Source organism: Xyrauchen texanus, chromosome 14, assembly GCF_025860055.1.
Source record: "Xyrauchen texanus isolate HMW12.3.18 chromosome 14, RBS_HiC_50CHRs, whole genome shotgun sequence".
NCBI classification, from domain to species: Eukaryota; Metazoa; Chordata; class Actinopteri; order Cypriniformes; family Catostomidae; genus Xyrauchen; species Xyrauchen texanus.
The window spans coordinates 21,806,315-21,831,934 of record NC_068289.1 but is presented as its reverse complement, the minus strand read 5'-3'; the positions used below and the strand labels follow the sequence as shown (position 1 = coordinate 21,831,934).

Here is a 25,620-nt window from a genome sequence, read left to right as displayed (position 1 = left end):
TGTTTCACTAAACGTTGAAGAAGAGAATCCTCGCACTCATTGGCTGCCACCTGTGTAGATACTCTTGGCTATGCTTTAAGCAGTGTTGTTTGGTGACGCGAAGAGCGAAAATAATCAGAATGAGCTTTATTGTAAGTATGCTTACACACACAAGGAATTTGTCATGGTGACAGAGCACAATGGAGCATAATTATTTATCATGCTTTAGCAGCGGAGACAACAGGAGATCCATTAGCTGTACTGCCGAAGAAGCAACAAAAAAAATGTCTGAAGCAACTTGCTTCAACCAAGAAGACAAAAAGACTGGCAAAGGCAACATTGGTAAGGCATCTAGGCCTTCATTCATTCGATTGTTGTGGATTTTGTGTAAACCAAGACTTTGATTGCTTGGAAATAAAACATGTTCATCAAATACAATTTTCAGTAAAGCATCTGAAAAAGCAATTATAGTAGTATTAAATAACTTTAGAAATGACCTCAAACTCAGACATTTTCCCAATGCAAATGCTATTCCAGGGCTGACGGAGGCAGCAGAGACAATCATGCTGATCCACACCCATAGATGGCAGTACAGCATCTAACACCACTGTCACATCAGTACTTAAAGTATACAAAGAAGGGCAATGCTAATGCTAGCTAGAAAACTACTGAATGCCCCTTTAACCTTAAAAACCTCATCTGTTTGGGAGAAAATTTTGCTTGCTTTTAGCTCCACACTGTGGACATTTCACCTTGAAATTTCTGAGATACATGTAAGGTACCACGCACAGGGGCGGGTTTACAATTTCTTACGCCCCAAGCAACCGAGCAACCTGGGGCCCCATTATACAATTTATTTTAAATCATAATTTTTAATTCAGTCTATCAGCCATTGTAGCCAAGTACATTTAAAATGTTTAATTAAATACAAATCTAGTTAAAGTTAATTAAAGAACGTTTTCCAGTTTTTCCACAATACAGTGATAAAAAAGTGATATTTACCTATATATTTTGACAAAACACAACTGGCAAAACCTACTACTTCACTCAATAACATTTTGGAATTCAGTTGTTATTTATTAATATTATAACCCAACAATTATGTATTGTTGTCCAGTTTGACATGATAATATGATAAAGTATTATTATTACTTTGAGGATTTTTTGAATACATTAGTAATATATTCCTGTTTTACTTACTTTACTTTCACCAGGAGTATATATTCTGACCCTGCAGTGTATTGTTCAACATGTTGCTAAAGGCAGTATTTTATGAAAGCATTGTAAGAAACATTGATGATTATTTAGCTCTGAATCTTTGCTTGGTGCAGATCAATCTGAAATTATGTTAAACATTGTAAAAGTCCCCTCTTTGCAACCTGAACTTGTTCAGAATAATAAATCTTTGTGACACCTGCACTAAAAACTAGAGATGCACCGATTGCAATTTTCTTGGCCGATTTCGATTTCCGATTTTTTTGCAAGTGTGACCTGCCGATACCGATTTTTTCCGATTCCAATTTTCTTTCTAAGAACTATTATTGACCACATATACAAACAAAATCTACCTTTCTTCAATGCTAAATTTTATTTTCATAATAAAATAAATTATTAAACATTACAATTTCCCCCAAACTGCACTAAGTTACAGGATCTTCTCTCACTTAAACAACTCTCAAAATAAAGTGCTCTGTGACTAGAAAGAGGTAGAAATAACAATTAACTGCAAATAAGTTGCGTTATATAACAGTGTAGAACCCTCACGGGAAGGAGGACAGGAAACGAAGGTTCCAGGGAAAAAGGTAAGGTTTTTAATGGTTGTCTGTCTCACAAACAATTATAGAAAAACCAACACACAATAACACAAGCGCACTGGGTTGGCTTGCTCTGGTCGGCTCCCTCTGCTCTGCGGCCGCTGGCTTTTTCACCGCTCTCCTCACTCTACTGCAATTAGAGACAGGTGTTAGTCATAATTTGGCCCAGGTGTGAGCGCCCTTACCGCTTCTCTCTCCCGGACGGGCGCTTGACCACGCCCCCGCTGCCACAAACAGATGTCATTTTCCACTATTTTTATAAATGGACCTTTTTTACTCGTCTAACAAAACAATTCCAAAGATCTGAAAAACTGAAGTGTCCAATACGCTCAACTTACGTTAGATGTCCAAATATCAGTTGTAAAACTGAGCACTGCTTCGGGAACGGCTTGCATACCTGTCAACACTCCCGTTTTTCCCGGGAGTCTCCCGTTTTGTTATTTCTCTCCCAAAAACTCCCGTAATTTGTATGGCCCAAACAACGTTTTATGAATAATCACATTAATATATTATTCCAAGTTGTCCAGTTGCCAGATCTTGAATGAAACGCATCCTACTCACACAATCGACACATCATACACGTTACAAATCATGTATGACCTAAATCTGGCAACCAAAACCCATTTGCGCTGTTGATATCTGCGCAGGTAGTAGACGAGGGATGTTAAATCAAGCATCACTGGTAGATGGGAGGAGAAGAATCAGCTGGTGCTCCGGCGAAAAAAACTAAATATACAGGTACATGTACATTTAACAACAGCTGGATGGAAGAATTGAATTTCATATCCCGAAGCTATATCGACAATGCCCACGCCTTTTCCAATGTGTGTCGCACTGATTTTAATATCGGACACGTTGGGAAAAATTACGTTAAATCACAACAGCACAATTTGTATGTATTTAGCCTGCCTCAGGCATCCAGCATCCCCCTTCCCCTCTCCCGGAATTGTGTACCCAAATGTTGACAGATAACAGGCTGCGTGTGTTACATGACACAAGATTAAACAACTCGGGCAACGCGATGTCGGAAAGTACCTCCTACTCGAGGAAATTTATCAGATTTCTGAAGCCTCTGTCTTCAACTATGGAGAACAGCTGGTCATCCATGGCCATGAATTCCATACTTTTCCTCGTAATTGCTTTGGTATTTTTCCGTTGCTCATACCAAGGAATGATAGGAGAGGCTGCTGACTTGTGGCTGGCTCTGAGCTCTGGCTAGCTTTAGCCGCTTTCCCTTTTTAGCTTCTTTTTTAAAATGGGCATTTTCAGCTGGGTGATGGTGTTATAAATGTCTAATTAGGTTTGTTGATCCGAAAGTTATTGTGGTGGTTCCCCCGCGGTTTACTTTGGCCTTACAATTAGTGTTGTCTAAAGTACCGACTTCGGTACCAAGTCGGTAAAAAATGTGACGCTTTGAGCGCTGTTGAGCGGAATCGTAAACACCTCTGATTGGCCATTGTGTTCACAATCGGATATGTCTGTGATTGGCTACAATGATCAGCGCTTCAAAAACATGTTTTTAAATATACATCAATGACGCTCTTCACCGAGCGCTTGCACAGATACACACGGGAGCGTTTGAAAGCAGGACCGGTCTGCTGACAAACACTTCCGTGTTCTCTCAAACGCTCCCGTGCGTTGATCATTGTAGCCAATCACAGACATATCCGATGAGCGCGTGAACACAATGGCCAATCAGAGGTGTTTACGATTCCGCTCAAAGCGTCACATTTTTTAAATTTCAGTACCGACTTGGTACCGAAGTCGGTACTTTTCACAACACTACTTACAATTATTACACATTTCGAACTTTATGTATTCTTCACTTACACAGTGAAGATCTTCCACGCCAATGACATGTTTACATGCGGCTGTGACGTTATTGCCTGCGCTGCTGGCAACAAAACGGACCGGCTTGGAATCGGTAAGACGTGAGACTGACCGGTCGATCACTGGTCCGGGCCGAGCATGTGGAAAATCGGCTAATTCCTGTCCCTGGCCGGTCGATCGGTGCATCTCTACTAAAACATCCTAGACGCAGCGCAACAAATGAAACAGAACGGAGGTGTCTCAACATGCGTTCTTGAAACCTGAAGTTCTTTTTAACTTAACACAGTGTCTAAAAATGTGCCGGTTCTGTGAGACACTGATGAAACAACGAGATGTGGTGCAGAAGTCAAGGATGTTCGTCCAGCACGTGTTTACATAGAAAAACAATGAAAAAACAAAGCACATGCACGAAAACACGTTTGGTGTGAACAGCCCCTAACTCATCCGTTCGCTCGTATCTTTTAGTGAGAGCACATGGGCAAAACACATTCGAAAGGCATGTATATTTTTTCATAAATTTAGAACCAGAACCCAAGGTTCTACATGAAAAACTGACCCGAACCCAGCGGACCAATAACGCAGTGTTTCCCAACCTTTCTTCTGCCACTGCACACTTTTTACTAATAAAAAACACCACGGCACAGCACTATCCCACATACTGTAAACATTGTTGATAGTTTACCTTTTCAAGAACATATCCATGTTTTCTGTCTGTCTTATTAGCGTGTTTACTTGTAATGTTTGAAATTCGGCAATGCAAAAAAACACTAGTCACTGTATAATGTAATGTATAATGACAACAAACAATCACAAAAAACAACAAATGCCACAGCAAATTTCAGGGTGAAAAAGTCGAGACAATCACTGGTCCATGAAAAATCTTTCTGGGGATATTGTGTTTAAAGAATAAGATAAAAGCATCAATTCCAGCTATTTTAGAGATACAAGTTTACAATTGTGCAAATTAGCTGCAAAATAAAGAGTATTTTGGTGTTACTTGCTTCTGTTTCACAAATTTGTCCAGTTTCATTAATTGATTAGTCTAGTGACCACTTCTGGAGGTGTCACTAGATGGCGACAAACGAGCGTCTTATGTGCTATGAGTGAGTCAGTGAATCACCGAAATCTACCAAGAGACGTTATAGCATTTTATAGTATTTATAGCATTTTTTATAAGAACAAAGCAGATCTATAGTTTTCCTTCAGATTGAGCGTGATTTTTCCAACACACTCTCATGGCGAAATTGTCAGGATTCATAAAGACTTTTCTAAATTTGGCTAATTCGTATGATATCGTGCAACTGCACTACGAATTCCTACGAATTTCACTAGAGCCAATGAAGTCACTGGATATCGTTTCCATCTAATACGCTACAATTACTTGCTTATGTCACACACAACAGCTTCCTGTCATGTTTACACAATCTACTGTTTGGTAAAGTTTAGATAAGGGGTTTGGGTAAGGGTATAATATTAATAAGTATGTTCTTAACGTCAGAACTTGAGCTTACTTCCACATAAGACATCAAGGAATATGCATGTGTTGAGTTTATGTGAACAACATTGTGCAAGACAATACGAAATAGCCAACTCCTAAATTATGTAAAATTTTACATGAGATCGGGTTGGATTTTTCTTCCAAAAAGACAACAATAATAGTCTAATAACAGTGAGTTTCAATAACATGCATGACTACAAATCTACAGACTTCAGTATATATAACACAAAGTAGATCTACGGCATCGTTTTTCTACAGATTTAAAATGCAGAGCATCACTCTTTTCAGAAAAGACCACAATAATAATCTACTAATAATAATTTTGAGTTTAAATAATGTTCTTTAGTCATTGTAAAGCGCATTTTAGTTGAGACATCATTGCTCAAGTGCACACTTTGGTTAAAATGAATTTGGTTAAACAAAATTTTCAGGTAAGGCCCACATATAAATTCTTATTCTCTGATTCTATGACGTCACTGGAATTCCTGTTGCTGACGGCACGCTGCATAAGTGTTTGTTTGTAGCCTGCTTAGGCTGTTTAGTATTGCTTATTCTTATTCTCAAACATTCATCGTTATATTCATCGTTCATCGTTATATCCTTTGTCATTTTACAGCGTTTCAGGTTTTTCCTCTTTTCTACTGTTTCATCTGCGTGTATTTTACCTGTTGCTGCTGGCACCTAGCTAGAGTCTGTGTTTGTAGCCTGCTAGTTTTTTTAGCATCGCTTATATCTGTTTTCAGCCTTTAATCCTTTACATCTGCCATTTTTAAGCGTGCATCGGGTTTTCCCTCGTATTATTATCTTATCGTGATTCAACTGCGAGCATATTCCACATGCATCTGCGTTCTATTTTTATCGCGATTAAACTGCATGCATTTTTCAGCACGCACTGATTTTTTTCTCCTCTGCAGTACACAGATTATTGCATCAATCTCAAAGCACCACTTATCAAGAACAACCAACAACAACAAACAATTGCATGAGGGATTCACATAAATCTCAAACCCTCACCGCTCAGGAACAACCAACAACAAACAATTTGCGGTAAGTCATGCCATCCGCTCATGTTATTTCTTCCTGTCACATGTTTACAATAGCCTCCTCCATTAGCAGTGAGGGATTCACATGTGATAAATGTAAGGAATTAGTCAGGCTGACGGAGAAGGTTAATGAGTTAGATACTCGCATCCGAATGCTAGTGGAAGTCAGTGAGAAAGAGAAGCCGGTAGATACTGTTTCAGATGCGAGTAGTACAGAGAGCAAAATACACACTTTGGTTCCGGCTATAGAGCCCCTGCAGCAGGGAATTTGGGTGACGTCTCGGCGGCATACTCGCTCAGCAAAGAGACACCACTCTCCCATTCCTGTTAGGGTTTCCAATCGATTCTCCCCATTCAGTGATACACCCACTGAGAATAATGTTGAAAGAGCCCTTGTTATTGGTGATTCTATAGTAAGGAACGTGGAAATAGAGACTCCAGCCACTATTGTTAATTGTATTTCGGGGGGCCAGAGCATCTGACATCAAATAAAATTTACAAGTGCTCGCTAATGCTAAACGTAGATTTTCTAAAAATGTTATCATGTCGGCACTAACGATGTCCGGCTTCGCCAGTCGGAGATCACTAAAGATAATGTTAAAGAGGTGTGCGAATTTGCAAAAACAATGTCAGACACTGTAATATGCTCTGGTCCCCTACTTGCTCGTCGATGTGACGAGAGTAGTATGTATTATGTACGTTGTGACAAAAAAATGATTTATGGCCCTGATTTATGGTTTAATTGCTGTACATTTGACCTTTCCCTCCGCCCCCCTCCCCTCCCTCCGGTAGTTGTAGGCTACATGCTGTGATATGGCGTGTCTGTTCTGATACCCCCATCGGTGTATTTAAAAGAGTAGAAAGATTATTAATCTTTAATGGAAAACTGAGATGACAAAAAAAGTAGTATTACGTTTAAAATGTGTTTAAATGATGTCTTTATTGGGGTTTAATGCTTGGTGAAAAACTGTTTTGTTTTTTAAACTTTTGACAAAGAGAAGAAAATGTGTTTTTAAACATTACGTTGTCTAACACATCTCTAGCAATGTCACTTTAAAGATGCTGAACAAAAACATAAAATGTATTTAAAAATTGTATTTCAACAAAGAGCATTTTAAATAGCATAAATTGTAAAATGCAGCACAAAATCTACCGTTTAAAATCCTTTCATGAACTCATTCAGCGATAAGTGATGTAAGACGATGTTTAACATTAACCTAGCAAACAGGATACATTTTCTAAAAACATAATATATAATTTTAACTATATAAGACAGAAATCTTACACGACTCCGTTTAAAGTCCTTTCACGATCTCGTCCAAAATGACAATGGCGTAAGATCAGTTGACAAGCCCCTCCGCGGGGGTGGGGCTTAAGTCCTCCTAATCTTAGGAAGTGTTTTTTAGTATTATTTAAAGGTTTAAATGTATTTAACGAAAACTTTGACATTTTGTTTTAAAAAAACGGATCAAGTTGGCAAATACAACAAAGGCACTCTAAAATTCTAAAAACTTTAACAACATTCACTAGAAAATACAGTATTTTGGTAAACAGGTTTATTTTATATATAATTCTGACGAAATATCTTTAATACAAAAGTTTGTTACATTTTTTTATTTTTTAACCATGAGATTCTAAAACAGTGGATATTGAATGATATTAGTTTATTTTACGCAAACAGACGATACTGGCAGAGCAAACTCATTTAGACGGACACTTTAAAATAACGAATAAATGATTAACAAGTGTTATTTACTTTTACCAGAGACTAAAACGTATTTTAAACCAAATAGTATGAGTTTTCATTGAAATAGCATGCATTATAAATTGTAACTTTAACACGTGTTGTATTGCATTTTTTCCAATCAAAATTATTTCAGGAATGCATCCAAATTGATAACGCATTTTTTGATCCAGCCTTTAAGGCGCTGAGCAGCGGGTGTCTCGCTTTCATGCGGCGGGGTAATTCATTTTATGATTCAGACATAAAGGCGACGAAATGACTGGGGGTTAATTAAATTTGTATTTTGACCAGACCTTAGGGTTGTTAATTGGATCTGTGTTCATGGGGATGAATACGCGCCAAGATTTCGAAGTGTCAATTTAAAGCTTTGATCTCTGGATATTTCACAACTGGGGGTTTTGGTATAGTCTATCCGCAGTCCTTTTAAATGATTCAGCCACAGATTAAACTATCAACCGTCCCAATGTTGCATTATTCAATTGTAAAATAACTTTTAACTAAACATATTAATATTGTAAATTAATGCGTCCTTTCTTCACGCGCAACTGCCTACTAAAAACGAATTCTGACGAAATATCTTTAATACAAACGTTTGTTACATTTTTTATTTTTATTTTTAACCATGAGATTCTAAAACAGTGGATACTGAATGATATTAGTTAACAAATAGGTTTATTTTCACGTAAACAGGCGATACTGGTTGAGCAGTCTCATTCAGGCGTTCACTTTAAAAAGCGAATAAGCGATTAACAAGTGTTATTTACTTTTACCAGCGACTAAAACGTATTTTAAACATTAGGTTCAGATTGGCAAACACAATATTGTCATTGAAATAGTATGCATTATAAATTGTAGCTTTAACACGTGTTGTATTGCATTTTTCCAATCAAAATTATTTGAGATCATCGAAATTGATAAGGCGTTTTTTGATCCAGGTTTTTAGGCGCTGAGCAGCGGGGGATTCGTTTTCATGCGGCGGGGTAATTCATTTTATGATTCAGACATAAAGGCGACGATCGACAGATGTTTTGTGGTGGGGATGTGTAGTGAAGACGCGCCAAGAGTTCGAAGTGTCAATTTAAATCTTTGATTTCTTAATTTCTCTCAACGGGTGTTTTGGTATAGTCTATCGACAGTCCTTTTAAATGATTCAGGCACAGATTAAACTATCAAACATCCCAATGTTGCATTATTCAGTTCTAAAAGAGATTTTAACTAAACATATTAATATTGTAAATTAATGGGTCCTTTCTTCACGCGCAACACGCCTACTAAAAACAAGCTAATAGGCCTACATTCAATAATATTATAATAAAAACAGCAGCTGAGTTAAATCACTAGACAGAAAGATGTGCGGTCGTTTAAATGTATGAAAACAAAATGAGATCAATTGTTGTCTAAGAAAAGTGTATTTTTCTGTTGAGAATTATATAAAAGAGACATTAATAAAACTTTTTTTTTATATACGTCATTTTGAACTTTTGAAAGTTTTAAACTTTTATATACGTCATTTTGAGTTTGTCGTGATGCTTCATGAACCCAGATTTAAACAGAAGATGGCCAGATAGCTGTGGTGTGATTGTGAAACTTTGTGACAAAAAATTATATATGACCTATGCTTTATGACTTAATTGCAGTACCTTTGAACTTTTAATTCCTGTCCCCCCTTACCCTCCACTCCCCTCCCCTCCCCAACCCCTCCCTCCGGCAGTGAGTGAGTGAAGGTCTTATTATGGGGGAGAACTCAGCCTATTTAAACAGACTTTAAGTGTGTGTGGTCATCATTTACAGCTGAACCAGACGGACGCATCTGTAGAACACTAGTGATTGCACTTTAAAATGGCGTTTATTTTCAGAAGTATGTAATTTTTTAAATATTGATGTTTTACATTTTGGTACCTTGATTTTTAACAGGCGTTTAAATCATTTTTATTTGTACGTAATTCAGCCCCTATCAACGATTATGAAAACCTGGATCGCATCGATCAACTGCGTAAGTTTACATAAAGATCATTTTTATGTATTTATATATTAGAATTGCTTAGTACTGATGTGAATATTTTCTATTTATTTTTCAGTGACTGAATCGTTAATTAATGAAACAACGGGTCAGAGCAAATCTGTCAACAGATGTGTACTGCAAGGTATGTATACATTATTTGTGTTCTATTTTGATTATGCAATATTGATAAAACAAAAATGTATTTTCTGTGTTTGTAGATATTTCAAACGTCGACTTGTCAACGCTTGTCTCACAACCGGGGTTTGCTACACCCAAACCGAAGACATCACCGTCACTCAGTTCACGGAGACGCAACAAACCCGTTAGTCCAATTCCAAGGATTTCACGAAGCCCTCGATTACATGTTGTACCCCCAGCTGGAAACGGTGCAAGACACTATTTTGGAGAAAAAAAACATGGGTCTTCATCAGGAGAAAGGAGAAGCGATCAAACAACGTCACGTCAAATACCTTCTGTGTTAAACGAATCAGTTGGTGAGTACGATTCACACTAACATCATTAAAAATGGTAACCCCTTGCTAATACACATATTCTCATTCTTTATATAGATTTGTACGCTACCAGTTTGCAAATTGACGAAGACCCCACAGCAATCTTCAATAATGATGCGTTCGTGAGGGAGTGGGACGCTCTTAACCCTCTGGGGTCGGCAAACGCGCCGGCGCGTTTTGCTGTTTTTTTTCACATAGCAGTAACATAGACTTAAAATACTCCGTCATTTATGGTCATATAAATACAATCAATACATGATTATAAACTATAGAGGGTCTTCTTTTTTTGTGTACACTCATATTAACATCAAAACCTTGTGTTTTTTTTTAAATAAATAAAATAAAAAGGGTAAGCTTTCAGCAGTCTCTGTGTTCACGATCATATTTCAGAAACAAGTCACTAAAATTAACTTAAACTCCGCGAATTCTTCTCACACAAACATGAAACATATGTCTAAAGTAAGCTTAAAATGTCTACTTTTAAATAAAACAATTCAAATTTAAAACAAATATTCTCCTGCAATGCAATCTGTTTGAAACAAAGCGATGTACAGTTTTTACCGGTCCATCTCATTATCTGTAATCTGATCCCACCCACCAGCAGAGCGCGCCATTCATACGCTAATGTGCTGAGGCGATCAAGGGAAAAGTACGCCCCCGACTGCGAGATTTGATGTAAACAAACACAACTAAACTTTTCTGCGTGCTTGTAACGATACACAGGCGATCAAGCTCTTGGCTATTAAGGAAGCGTTAACATTTTTCTCAGACGAAGAGGTGGACATTTGTATTTTGAAGAGAGATTTGTTCCAGCAGAGGATACAATTTCAAACGAGTAAGTCATTTAGTTTTCATTAGCTGACATGCTATTTTATATAAACATGTACATATTTTACTAGTGGGACTGTTTCCAGACAGGATTCAAAGTTTGACATTTGACATTCAAAGTATTGACATGTCCTAATAGGCAAGTTTTAGTTACATGTAAATGTTGTTATTTACATTGTATGCTGTATGATATAAATATGATATGTAATATGATATAAAAATAATATGAATGTTAGATTATATTTTAATGTGTTTATGCTGACTCGTTATCATCAACAAAGCTTGTGCTTGCAAATATCTGTTCAGGTTAAAATGCACTTTAAATATGCCCATATTAGAAAATCAGCATATTATCATATGTATTTTGGATCAAATAAATGCAGTTTTGGTGAGCAGAAGAGACTTCTTTTAATGGTAGTGTAGGTCTAAAATTAAGTAAAGTCTTTATGTAAAGAAAATATATAGTCAGATTACTTCTTTTAACTTAAAACTTGATTTTGATCATTAAGTCTCCTCACATTAATTCTCTCTCTGTCACATTCCTCATTGATAGGCCCAGAGGAGTGGTCTTTGTGTCCTCAGGTGTGAATCTCATCAATATTCATGATCGTTCACACCTCCTCGCATATTACCATTCAGCTCTAAAATTGTCACACAAAAGTTAAATGACTATATTGTTTTGTATGAATGAGTGATCAGGATGATTTTCACATCATTTTGTAGCAAAACTCTAGGCTACAAGATCCAGTTCTCAAAAGTCAATTGTTTAGTATGTTTAGTATGTGTTATATGGCCTTATTTCAGTGACTTAAAATTTTCGTTTTTTCAAAAACCATGCATAAACATTATTTTCTCAAAAATACAAACCTGTACATACATGTTGCTCACATATTATTGTAGCCCAGTTTGTGCTGAATACAGTGTTATCAGACTTTAGCCATTAATATGTTTTTAAGCAACTGAAAAAAGCACAAATGTCAAGGCATGTCAAAACTTTTCCAGGGCCCAAAACACCCTCAGACCCCAGAGGGTTAACCAACCCATACTTCCAGACAACACCGATATTGCTGTCTCATCACACGGCGGGGCTGTGGTGTCAGAGGAGGAGGTGCTGCTAAACGACGCGGAGGATGTGATTTCGTTTATCGATGCTGTATCGGATTATGCGGAGGGCGATCGCGAATAATCAGGAGTGTGTGGAAGAGACAGTTATCGAGCGGATGAAAATCTACCATCAAATCAACAGAACTTTTCCCACGATTTGTTGATGGAATTGCGTGAACAGAATCGATTGGCGGACGAGAAGCTGGACATTATTTCAGAGAATGTCAAGCGTCTTTGTGACTGCTTCCACATGGTGATGACAAACTCAGAAGAACAAGGAAGTCTACGGCTTATTCTCGATCGAGTTGGTGCCAATCGTGAGATGTTGAATAAAATTGAAAAGATTCTCCAGGACGAATTCGAGAAAGCCAGCTCATGGTAAATATATTGACTAACATCAATAACGCTGTCATAGAACATATAAAATAACTAATTGTGTTTATGATTGATTTGTGTTAAAAGGGTGTTGTTGTTTTGTAGCTGGTATGTGTATAATTGTGTTTATGATTGATTTGTGTTAAAAGGGTGTTGTTGTTTTGTATTATTTAGGCTACCTGTGCTTTTTTGTAGTTGGTGTATGTGTATAATCAGTGGAAAATAAAACTGAATTGAAACAAGTTTTCAATATGGCCAGTAAAAGAACACATTCAGGCGATGAATTGCTTAATTGTCAACCAGACTTTGAACAAAATCCTTCTGCAAGAACTAGATACGATCATTTGTCAAATATTGAACAGCTACAAAGCATAATCGATCAACAGATAGATGTTTTAGGTCCTGCCTATTTGGATTTAAATGCTAGATTAGAGGGTATTCTTCAAACACAGAGAAGATGTCTAAATTATTCTAATGGTAATAAAGAATGTGAGATGTTAAATCAGTCACTAGAACCATCATCACACAGTTCATCCTCATTAATATCAGGCCCCTCAGCTCTAAAGTGCATAAGCGATCAGAAGACATGATCCAAAAATATAATGACAAACTTGGGGTCTCACGACCTAACCTTTGTGAAAGATTAGAAGCAATGATAAAAAAGCATGAGGATGCTAATAATGAGGATGAGCTGATTGTTGATGCAGTACAGACTGGTGGTGTAAGCAATATTTCATCAGACACGAATGACCCCCATGTAGGTTTAAGTCAGAATAATATTGAAACATTGGTTAGAAACGGAGGTGTTGTAAATGATTTCACAATTGTACCAAGACCGCGTTTCAATGGCATAGAGATACACAGGGCTCTAAATTTAAGGGATTTAATATCTACAGACCTTGCTGAATACAGTACCTCTGTGCACAATGCATTGTCAGAGATGGTGTCATTTTCCAGACAGATGGGCGGTGAATCCAGTTTTATTAATATTTCACTGAGAGGCCCCAGTCTGAAATCTGATGTAAACTGTGTATTATCACCTAGAAATGGCTATAACGAACGCATTTTTGTTGAACAATTTGAAAAAATTATGCAGAGCAATCGCGAAGCGATGGCCGACGACAGTTTGCAGTTACACGCATCCATAGCCAGAAGTAGGAGCGGTGGTGCTTCGTAGGAAGCTAGTTGATATAGCACATGATGGCGTGATTAGAAGAAAAAGAATGCATTTATTCTGTCCTGTCAATACGTCAAACAACCTGTGTTTTTCATTATGTCTAGCATATTTTCTCGACCCTCAGATTTCCCATGACAACTTAGAAAGGCGGGGTGAATCCATTCAGAGTGCTGGCGGTTTCATACCTCGAGATAAAATAGGTCTAGGAGACATTGCAAAATTTGAGCGTGCATTAGACATAAAAATTGTTGTCTTTTACAGGTCAACCGATGGAAAGTTGGAAAAATATAAAACTTCAGATGAGCCACACACCAAAACAGCATATCTTTACATTCATGATTCTCATTATTACATGATAAAGAATCTGAAAGCCTTTATAGGGTCTGCATATGTGTGTGATTTCTGTTACACAGGTTATCTGAGCAGACAGAATCATGATTGTAAATATGTGTGCTCTGTTTGCAACGATAGGGAGTGCTACAAACAGCCTAAAAGCATAATACACTGTCAAGACTGTTTAGCGTTATTGCAGATCTAGATACTGTTTTAATGCTCATAAAATAGTACCCCCTACGGACGATGATTGTGGTAGATCTCCTTGCGATACTACAAAATATTGTCGTAAATGCAATAAGCGTTACCATACAGCCAAAACCCCAAACCTCATAACTGTCCAAATGATAAATGTCTACATTCGTGGGGATGATGTAAGCCACGAAGGCCTACACCAGTGCTTCATACAGCCTACCATACCCAAGGAATATACAGATCGTTACATTTTCTATGATTTTGAAACACGATGTGATAATGGTAAACATATAGCAAATTATGTGTGTGCCATGACTTTTGATGGTGAGACATTTGAATTTGGAGGTGAGGGATGTGTGAGACAACTCGTTTGGAGGTTTAGACAGCCGAGGTACAAAAATTACACTTGGATTGCACACAATGCAAGCGGGTTTGACAACTTTTTAATTCTGGAGTATTTTTGCAATGCAGGACTCCAACTTAACATAGTAATGCAGGGCTGTAGAACCATTTTCATGTATGATGAGACTTTTAGGCAACGTTTTATCGATTCTTACTCATTCCTCCACATGGCTCTGTCTAAGATGCCATCTGCGTTAAATTTGGAAAATGAAGAAAAGGCTTCTTTCCTCACTATTTCAACAGACAGGAAAATCAGACATATATAGGTCCATACCCTGCTAAAAACTACTACGGGTACAACTCCATGACAGATAGTGCCAGGACAAAATTTGATCAGTGAGTGCGAAACAGTCGATGGTGAAGTCTTTGATTTCAAAAAGAGATTGGCATCTACTGCATGAATGGCGTCGTTTTATTACGTGAAGCATGCATTAAATTTAGAGATGAATTCCTACGATGCACGTAGGTAGATCCTTTCAGCTACGTGACTCTTGCTAGTTGCTGTATGGGTGCTTTCAAGGCGCAATTTCTCTCTAGAAATACACTGGCTCTGACACATAATAATGCATACGTCAATCAGTATAAGACATTCTCTAACATCTCTATTGAATGGCTTGAGTATGTGAAAAAAACACGTGGCGTAGACATTCACCACGCGCTAAATCACGGTGAAGTGAAATTTGGAGGGTACTTTGTTGATGGATATTACGAAAAAGACGGTGTACTGAAAAGCTCTAGAATTTGCCGGATGTTTTCACCACGGTCACGAGTGTCGTTACAGATCTGACTATGTAAACCCCCTGTCAAAAGTGCCTTTTGGAGTGCTCAGGATGCAGTTTAATGACGAGATTGATGTTTTGCAGATCGCATACTGTTTAGACGTTGAGGTGATGCATGAGTGTGTATGGAACAATCTTAAGCAAACTGACCCTCACGTAATTGCGTTTATGACCACTTATTCGGCACCTGAGAGACTGAAACCACGTGATGCACTCTTTGGGGGGCGTACAAATGCTTACAAGTTGTACCACAAAACTTCAGAAAATGAAAAGATCAGATATGTTGATTTCACGAGTCTTTATCCTTACTGTCAGGCTCGAAAAAGCTACCCTGTTGGACATCCTGAAATAATTTTCAAGGATTTTGAACCCCTTGAAAATTATTACGGACTTATTAAGGCCACAATGATACCCCCCTCCCGAAAATTGCTTCATCCTGTGCTTCCTTACAGGTGTGCAGGGAAACTTATGTTTCCTCTATGCAGAACATGCGTTGAGAAACAAATCAATGTTACATCTTATGCGCATACAGATGAGGAGAGGTCTATCTCAGGCTGCTGGGTGAGCATTGAATTGTTGAAGGCGATTGAGAAGGGGTATCTTGTAATGGAGGTCTCAGAGGTGTGGCACTTTGCAGAGAAATCGGAAACACTGTTTTCCGATTATGTAAAGACCTTTCTGAAATTTAAACAGGAGGCCTCAGACTATCCCTCTCACGTAGTCACCGATTCAGACAAAAAAGCCTATATCGATGATTACTTTAAAAAGAAGGGATTAACCTCGATCCTGCAAAGATCTGTCACAACCCTGCTCAGAGATCTATCAACAAATTGTTGCTGAATAGTCTGTGGGGGCGTTTTTCAATGAGAGAAAATCTACACACTTCTAAACTTTTGAAAGACCCAGAAGAATTTGCTCACATCATATTTGGCTGTCAGTATGGCGTTAAATATTTCACATTAGGTGTCTGATGAAATTGCACTGGTGCAGTACAAACATGGCGATGGAGCCATGTACAACACACGGGATGTGAATATATTTCTGGGGGCCTTTACAACAGCACATGCACGGTTAGAATTGTATAGCCTTATGGATAAATTGGGTGACAGATTGTTGTATAGCGACACAGACAGCGTTATCTTTATCTCTAGAGGCGGTGATTGGGAACCTCCTCTGGGTCCTTATTTAGGAGATCTGACTGGCCGAAATCGGCAATGATGATCACATCACAGAATTTTTGTTCAGGAGGGCCTAAAACATCACGGATATCGCACTGCAAAAGGTAAAGTGTGTATGAAAGCAAAGGGTATAACTCTGAATGCTGAAAATTCTATGGCGATTAGATTAGACACTTTGATCGGTCTTGTTGACAGTTATGTAAAATCGCATGACACCAAACACGTCCTAGCCTACACAGACAACATCAGTGAGGAATAAAAAGAACTTCACTTTGCAAAACAAGTCAGTTGTTAAAAAGTTTCAAGTGGTGTATAATAAGAGGCTGCTTTTCCCTGATTATACAACTCTACCATATGGCTACTAATAATTTTTTAAACCACACGCAGTGTGCGGGAGGTTGATGGTTTTGATTTTAGACTTCAACATCCTTTTTCATGTGTAATAAGTGGACCTTCAAATTCTGGAAAGTCTTATTTTGTAAAAATGTTGTTGGAAAATGCTGTAAATATGATTTCTAAAAAGATTGAAAACATTGTGTACATTTATGATTGCTGGCAACCTATGTATGATGAACTGTATAAATTGTATAACATTAAATTTGTGGAAGGAATACGCAATCCCTGAATGATGATGTTTTATTACCTGTCAATAAAACAAATCTGTTAATAATTGGCGACATGATGAAGGAGGCAAGTGGAAACTCTGAAGTGGAAAAGTTATTCACTCAATACGTTCACCATAGAAACCTCAAGCTATTTATATTGTGCAGAATTTATGTTTCCAAGGTAAATCCAGCAGAACCATCAGTTTGAATACAAATTATTTAATATTCTTTAAGAATCCTCGTGATAACAATCAGATAAATATGTTGGGAAAACAAATGTACCCGGAAATACAAAATATATTATGGAATGCTATCAAGATGCTACCAACCAGCCTTTTGGATACCTCATGATAGACTATAAAGCAAAAACCCTGAATGTTTTAGATCTCAGAGCGGGGTTGCTTTCAAACCAGCCAGTAGTTTACATTCAAAAAAGAAAACCGTGATTTTGGTAAAATGTCTGCTAGACTATCTAGAAACCTCCCCTGTTAAAAATGCTATTTAAAGCGACCCCCATGCAAAGGCGTCTTATTATGCAATCAGCATCTGGCGAGCTCATTTTAACATTGTGTGAGATTGCATTTAATGTACTCTATGGCACAATCCCACTAACGAACCAGCAACACAAGCGGTTGAAGAGGAGAAAGACTGAAATTAAATACATAGCCAATAAAAAGATTGGTGTGTCCACAAAAAACGCATGCTCAACCAGAAAGGAGGATTTCTTCTTCTGCTTTTGAGCATAGCAGTCCCCTTTATTACAAGTCTGATAACTGGCTAAACAAGGTTGAAGATGGAGTATGCTGAGAAGCTGTTTTTAGTGTCTCAAAACCAAATAGATAAACTGAAGATGTCCAATACCGAGAGTCTATTCAACAAACCGTGGAAGGCGATCTGGATGTTGCTATAAGAAATATTTTGAATAAAGACAATTTGGATACTCATGAGAAGGCTAAGCTTTACACCTCGGCTTTACAAAGATTTTTAGCGGTAGTTAAACAGGGTGATCGAGATAGTAACACATTAGCGCTTGCATTAACATCCCCAATGAGTCTCACAAAGAACAATCTGTTAACCCTGTTGAAGATATTATAGCAGATGTATTGAAAAATGTCCCATTGAGATGTGTGAAAAATGCAAGATACATCATGGATAAAATGTCTAAAGCCAAAGAAATGGCATCTTGGAGCGATTAGGGAGTTTGTATTTAAAGGCATTACTATACAGGGATCACACGTGATGGATCTTGTAAAGAGTATTACGGCTCCGCATAATATTAGGGATGACCGTGAGACCTCATGGATGGACTGAGTTTTTGCAGGCAATTGCTACTTTAAACATCCCTATTCAACAGTGCCAAACCATAAGGTTAGGCGTGTAATAAGTTCATTTAAAACCAAACCGTCTACATAAGCCCTCTACCTCTACGGGTCAAAGAATGTATTTAAGCATGCCTTCTTCTAAGGATTCAGATGTATCACCATTTAAATCACCGTCTCTTGATCAAAAGCGTATGGCTGTCATTTTGATATTGTATAATTGTATATTCATTTTTGTACAAATTAATCATATGGTATTCAATAAAGCTATGACATTGGTACATTTGACATTGTGCTCTTTTTATTTATTTGAAGCAAACATTTACAAATCATGTGTTTAACATAAGCGTTTCACCCATTTGCACACATTGCATACACTTAAATGTAGTACTATTACAATGAGTTATCCTTAGTTTTTTCACAAAATGCGATACATATTCATCATTTTTAATTAAATCATCGCTATAAAGCATCATAACATCATCATAAGCACGACCTCGAATCATATGATATAGAAAGAAAATACAATGATGACCGCATGTGTCAGACATAAAATGCTGAACTTGTTTAGCTGAATATTGAATGCGTGTTGAATTTGTTTTTAGAAAGGCAGTGATTGATACAGGAAAACGAATAAAATCAGGACTATTACTGAAACTGTCAAAGAAAAATGCTGAACCATCCTTATTTATGTAAATTGCTAACCAGTGTTCACGGGGAGATGTGCAGGGTCTGTGTTGATTATGGCTGGCGTAGGTAATCTTCTTAAGGGGTCCTTCGGTAAATGATCCACGGTAGTACTCCAAGAAAATGCGTGTTTTGTGTGATTCTGTCTATAGCAGCTGTAAGTTGTATGGTATTCATGTTTTCAATTAATAGTAGTCAACAAGTACCTGTTTTCGGTTAGAAACTTCAATGATGTTGTCAAAAACAGCATAAACAATCAGATTAATGGTTCTTGGAAGCGGTTGTCTGAAGCGTACTTCTAGTCTGATATTCCCAGACTTAACAAGCGAGATGTGTTGACCACATTCTTCGGTCTGGAGTGAGGTTGAAACCATAAAGTGTATAACCCTGCAGAAAATCTTCTCTGTCGATTACCAACGCTTGGTTTTTAGATGTCTTCCAGGCGAAAGTGCAAGCTGGTAAAATTCTCACACTGCGGTGCCTGATCCAAAGTCAGGTTGTAATGGTTTGGCGGGGTGTTGCTGACCATCCACATAAACAGCTAGAAACTCCAGATCGTAATGCTTAAATGCAAAAGGGTTTTTATCGTATGCCCCTGTAAAAGCATCATTATCGACCATACCCAATATGATGGATTTGGGTAATGTACCTAAAAACAGGTTTTCCTGGTTTGATACACGACCTCCAGCTGGTATGGAGAAATTTTTCAGGCAGACCCTGTCAATGGGGTATTTGGCAGTTGTTGAGAGTAGTGCTTGGCGTGCCCCAGTCTCACACCTGGTGATACAGATACTTTTTTAACAAACAGAGAAGCTGTCAAAATACGCAGTTTGTATGCTATAGCATCACTCCTCATTAGACAAAATTCATCTTTGCCTCTTGTCAGGCAGATTTTAATGTCCACCCCATTAAGCATTAGTTTTTCTTCAAAGAAAATATCACTGTGTATTGGTGATAAAAGCTCAACTACTGCACTTTTGTTGCTAAAGGCAGCCCTCTTTGTCAGACCAATGTTAGCCCCTGCGGATCAGCCTGCATCCATATGTCCGGCAGAATCTTTGTAAAATAAACCTGCTGAGAAAACACTTTCCACTGTATCTTTACCATAGTTTAAAAGGCATTCTATAATACATCGATAGGGGTAAGTGTTTGTACTCTGCTGAAATTAACCTATCACCAAGCGTACGTCAACCTGTGAAAAAATAGTGTTTCCTGGATAATTGACCAGTCCAACAGGAGTCCCATCTCTGATATTTGAACCGTCGGATTTGTGATTTTACCACGCATGTAAAGCAGTGTATTATTTAAATCTATATAATCTTCACCATTCCCGCTATGAAAAATTCCAATGGAGCTGTCCGATATCGCAGATAGAGGAGGGATTTCAATGTATGTGTTTTTTTCAATAGCCGTCTGCGTCATCGGTACTGTAAACAGATCCAGTTCGGATTTAATACACTCTTCGGACATGGTGTGTAGTAGTGCCATGGTTTAGAATATAGTTTTAACAGATGAAAACGCTTCACAGCTCTCTTTCGTTTTAGTTGCCTAACTGCGGTTTTCTTAGGGGTTTCCTGGTTTTCTTTACCGCCTGACCACTCCTCCCCTCCTCATTCCAGGTGGTTTAGACCTCCGTTTACGTAACATAACCATTAACCCGAACCGTCTTGAGATTTATCATTATTATTAAAGGAATGTGTCATAGCTCTGGTAACAACGTCGCTGGCTATGTTTTTAGCAGCGTTTTTAAGGTGTGGTTTGGCTATGCTGAAACCTCTTTTAACAACGGAAGAGCCATTGAAACAAACCCCTGAAAAGGCCTCCGAGCCTCGCCCCATACATGACCCCTCCCCAGAAAACCCCGGCATTCCACCGCCTGCTTGAGTTTTATAATAGTTTACATAATGAGTGGGGTCCATTTGGTACGGATTATAATACGCCATTTTTAAAGGATCGGTTGTTTCACAGGCCTGAAGTGTAGTTTAGCGACGACTTTGCCGTAAGAAAATGGCACTTCCCTGTTTCTGTCGTCTTTGAGCTCAATACAAATCTCTCCAATAGAATGTTTATTCACTGACACGTAGTGTACTCTGTCATATGCAACACTGACTATTTCACGATCCGATCCGGTTATATGTACACATCTCAAAAGCGGGGCATGTGCATCACCCACAGATTGATATTCGATAATATCTGTGTACATGTACATGGTGTAAAACCCTCCATTTATGTCTGCTTGGTGTGGCGCGTACACTGGCGTAAAACCGGGTTCGATGCTTTCATTTCCAGTATAATCATTTACAGCTACCAATGGTTTCTTCGGTATTACACCCAAAATAATGGCTAGTTTACCGTGGAATGTTAAGGAACTTCCTGGTGCGCCATCATGAACACTTTGTTTTTCACATGATCGTAGCCAAGGCGTGCATGCGAGGTAGCATAGCATTTAGCTCCTTAATTACAAACAAAACTTCGTCATAATAACCACTTTTCAGCTTTATCTTCACATGATGACTGGTTCCGTCGATAACCTCTCTGAATTGGACTTTCGCATCATCATCAGTAATAGTGTACCATGATCTAGGGTATTCAATTTCAGCCACACCCACCTCCCAACGACCTTTTAAGTTTATAGGTTTGGCTAATCTTGTTCTGTAATTTGAAATTCGGTTTTAGGGTAAAGATCTAATGAAGCATTGCATGGCAATGTAACATAAAACCCTGCTTCATCCATGACCGTTTACTGCAGAAATGAAGTCAGGTAACAAATGTTTTATTTTTATATGCTTTAAGAGGTTTGTAGATCTACAACAGCTTTTTCATTAACCCAGCTGTCAAACTTCGGAGGCCACCCCACCCATCGTACTGAGCACCATGGATCTTTTACCATGCTTCTTCTTGTCTAATATCTTTTCTACTTTAAAAGCTTTGTCCTTATCCACAATAATTTTTTGTAACTCCTCTTCATAAAATGATCCATCGATAGCGTCGCCATCGTAATCAGATAGTTTGTAGACTGGTGGTTGTCAGTGGTATACATTCGGTTATAGTGAAGAACTCATCTGTGTAGTTTTGTTCATAACCCTTGGTAAAAGGACCCCTCATCTTTGATATTCTAACCACGTCGCCGATTTAGAATTTAAATACAGGCATCTTCTTACACACATTACCATACAAATTGTCATAGACGACCGGTTCATTTTCTTTGTTGACATCTACAGGCCTCATTTTAATACTTCTGTGATAACTACTGTTGTATCCTTGAATAATGTCTTGTAAAACATTGATGTAGCGTTTAGAGTTTATAGCTGTTAAATAGCATCACATCCGTCCTTTTAACGTTCTATTAAAGCGTTCAATAGCGCTTGCTTTCAATTCACTCCCCTTGCTGAAATGGTAAATGTTGTGTTTTTTAGTTAGTTGTTGGAAATGCTTGTTAAAAAATTCCTTCCCCTTGTCAGTCTGAATTTTCTGAGGGATTCTACCCTCTTGTAGTATTGAATTAAAGGCAATGGTCACCGCCAATCCAGTCTTGTTCTTTATACAACGTACCCATGCATATTTGCTAAACACGTCTATACATGTGAGAAGAAATTTAGTATTGCCATTTTCCGTAGAATATATTGACATATCTACCAGGTCCATTTGAAACTGTATCAATACCATAAACAACGACCCTATTCCTTTTAAAATGATGTCGCAGTGGTCTGTGGAGTGTACAAGCATCTTGACTGGCTAACCAGTCTGAAACTTCTTTATCACTTAGCAAATCACCACTTTCCTCTAATACACCACGTTTTAATCTACTCACACCCCCTAAAGAGCCGGGGTTTGATGGTGTGTAGTACACCTTATGCAATTGCTCAGTCATGTTAACAGATCAGACACCACCTAAATAATGAAACAGTGATTCTATAAAAGTATCCTTTCATTTTAAAATCAGGGGTAATCATACAATACATGCTTAAATAGTCAAATAGAAACACCAACATCAACCAATGTCTAGATATTGTAGGAAATTAACGCATGTATCAGTATTTTTGTCAATCAGGTAATTAACCAGAGTATCAACATTTTCAAAGACATGACTATCACTCCTTTCGTTTCTTGACAATAACATCACACATGTATCCGTCACAAATGTACATAAGCATATTATATCAGATATTTTACAGACATTATCGCATTCAAACAATGAATTTAGAATGTTTTTAAGCAACAAACAGGGAGAATCATTCTGGTAGGCATAGACTTGTATCATTTCAGTCCAATTGTTTGATAGACCTCTGACTATATCCATGTGTTTTTTAGACAAATCAGCCGTTTGTTAATATAGGGTTCATTTACAAGCTTGTTTTGTCCAGAACGTTCGTCATTAATGATCTTATACAGCATATTGGTTATTTCACATTGAATTCGATGTCTCCGAATAAATGTAATCAGGCCAGTAGCTCCGCAGCAGTTCCCCATTGTTAGCATCAAACTTTGGACCCAGCCGAACAGCCTTTCCAACCGTCCACAGCGTCGTAGACAGCCTGTTCACAGGTATCATTCACCAGCTTCTCACGGATTTCACGCACTCTCTGTAGAATGTTCGGCTCCTCTCTTAGTTCACACAACACGCCTTCGACAACTCCATGGATTCTCTGAGGATGCGGTGTCAATCCAAATGGTTTTAAAACCTGGCCGATGACTTGGTTTAACACAGGTTTAAACAGTTTACTGGAAATTTCTTCAAAATGAGTGTAAAAGAAATACTTGTCAGGATCAAACAAGCACGTGTGCTGGATCTGACTGGGGTGATCCACTTCACAACCGTAGCACAACTCTTTTAACTTTAAATCGAGGAGATGATCCAGAATGACCACTATGACTGCTTTTATGAAATTGAACCCCTTCACACCAATAATGTCATCCGTGTCGTCCTCTCCCTTAAGAGCCGCTGCATCCGGAAGTGGGCATCCTGATCCGTGGGATGAAATGAACGTTAGATTGCTGTAGCCAAGCTCCATGCAAAACTTGTCAAGCCAATGGCCGATGTCAGAAGACCCTACAACAGGGTCATCTCTTGCTGAAGTATCTGGGCCATTGGGTGATGCGACGGGCCCAGGAAGATATGTAGTAAAGTCTTGAGACATGTTGGTTTGAATGTTGGTTTGAAATGCGGTCAGTCACCGCCAGCCTTTAAGGTCTGTAGAAGGTGGGCGGTGTTACACGGTCACTCCCACGCTTTTTCGGGGTCAAACAGGCTGACCTTAATTACATTGTATTGGTCATTTGCATCACACCATTTAAACAGTTTGTCTATCTTTGAAAAAACATCATTCAGTATAGGAATATCTTTCCACTGAAACAAAAACTTCATTTGGAAACATTCATTGTGCTTTGTCTCTGGGAAAGGACACCCTCTGTCACTGAGACCCTGTTTGTCCTCGCTGGTAAGTATGTAGACATGGTCAGCCATCTCTTGATAGTGTGGTTACCAAACACACGGTCTCTTGGAAATGATTCTGGAGATGCTCCATTATTCAGATCCCTCCAAACACGATTGTAAAATACATCCCAGTCCTTTTCCGTGAAATACAAACAATGGTCTTCATCCATTGCATCACCCTTGTTGAATAACTTAACAGTACAAGATGTTCTGTCAAAGTCGTACACACACAACTGTGTGTTGTTTAGATGAAATTCATATTTCAGATCTTCTAACGGCTCATGGAGAGACCTGGTCATGCCTGGACCATGACATCTCCTCTGAGCCCAATATATCTTAGTAAGTCTTTTTACATCATTTAACATTGTTTTTTAGGAGTGCTGGGAGCAGCCATTGCACAAGTGGAAATCACAAAATACTTGCTGAATAGTTGCAATGAACAAACCTAACCCTTTTTAAATACACCGATGGGGGTATCAGAACAGACACGCCATATCACAGCATGTAGCCTACAACTGCCGGAGGGAGGGGAGGGGAGGGGGGCGGAGGGAAAGGTCAAATGTACAGCAATTAAACCATAAATCAGGGCCATAAATCATTTTTTGTCACAACGTACATAATACATACTACTGACAAGGTTTATAGTAGATTAGTGTCACTGAATGGCTGGATGTCTGAGTGATCTCTTAAGAATAAAATAGGATTTATAGACAATTGGAAGAGTTTTTGGGGTAGACCTGACCTGCTAAAGAGAGACGGACTCCATCCCTCCAGGGAAGGTG

General features: G+C 38.3%; 1 protein-coding gene across 1 annotated transcript in view; it reads right to left on the bottom strand.

The window, feature by feature from the left end:
* LOC127655022 (uncharacterized) overlaps positions 1-2,013 on the bottom strand; it is a 92,420-nt gene extending 90,407 nt beyond the window's left edge. The window contains exon 1 of the mRNA XM_052142615.1: positions 1,979-2,013. The gene's annotated coding sequence lies outside the window, so the exon portion shown is untranslated. The remainder of the gene's footprint in view (positions 1-1,978) is intronic.
* Positions 2,014-25,620: the final 23,607 nt, after the last annotated feature.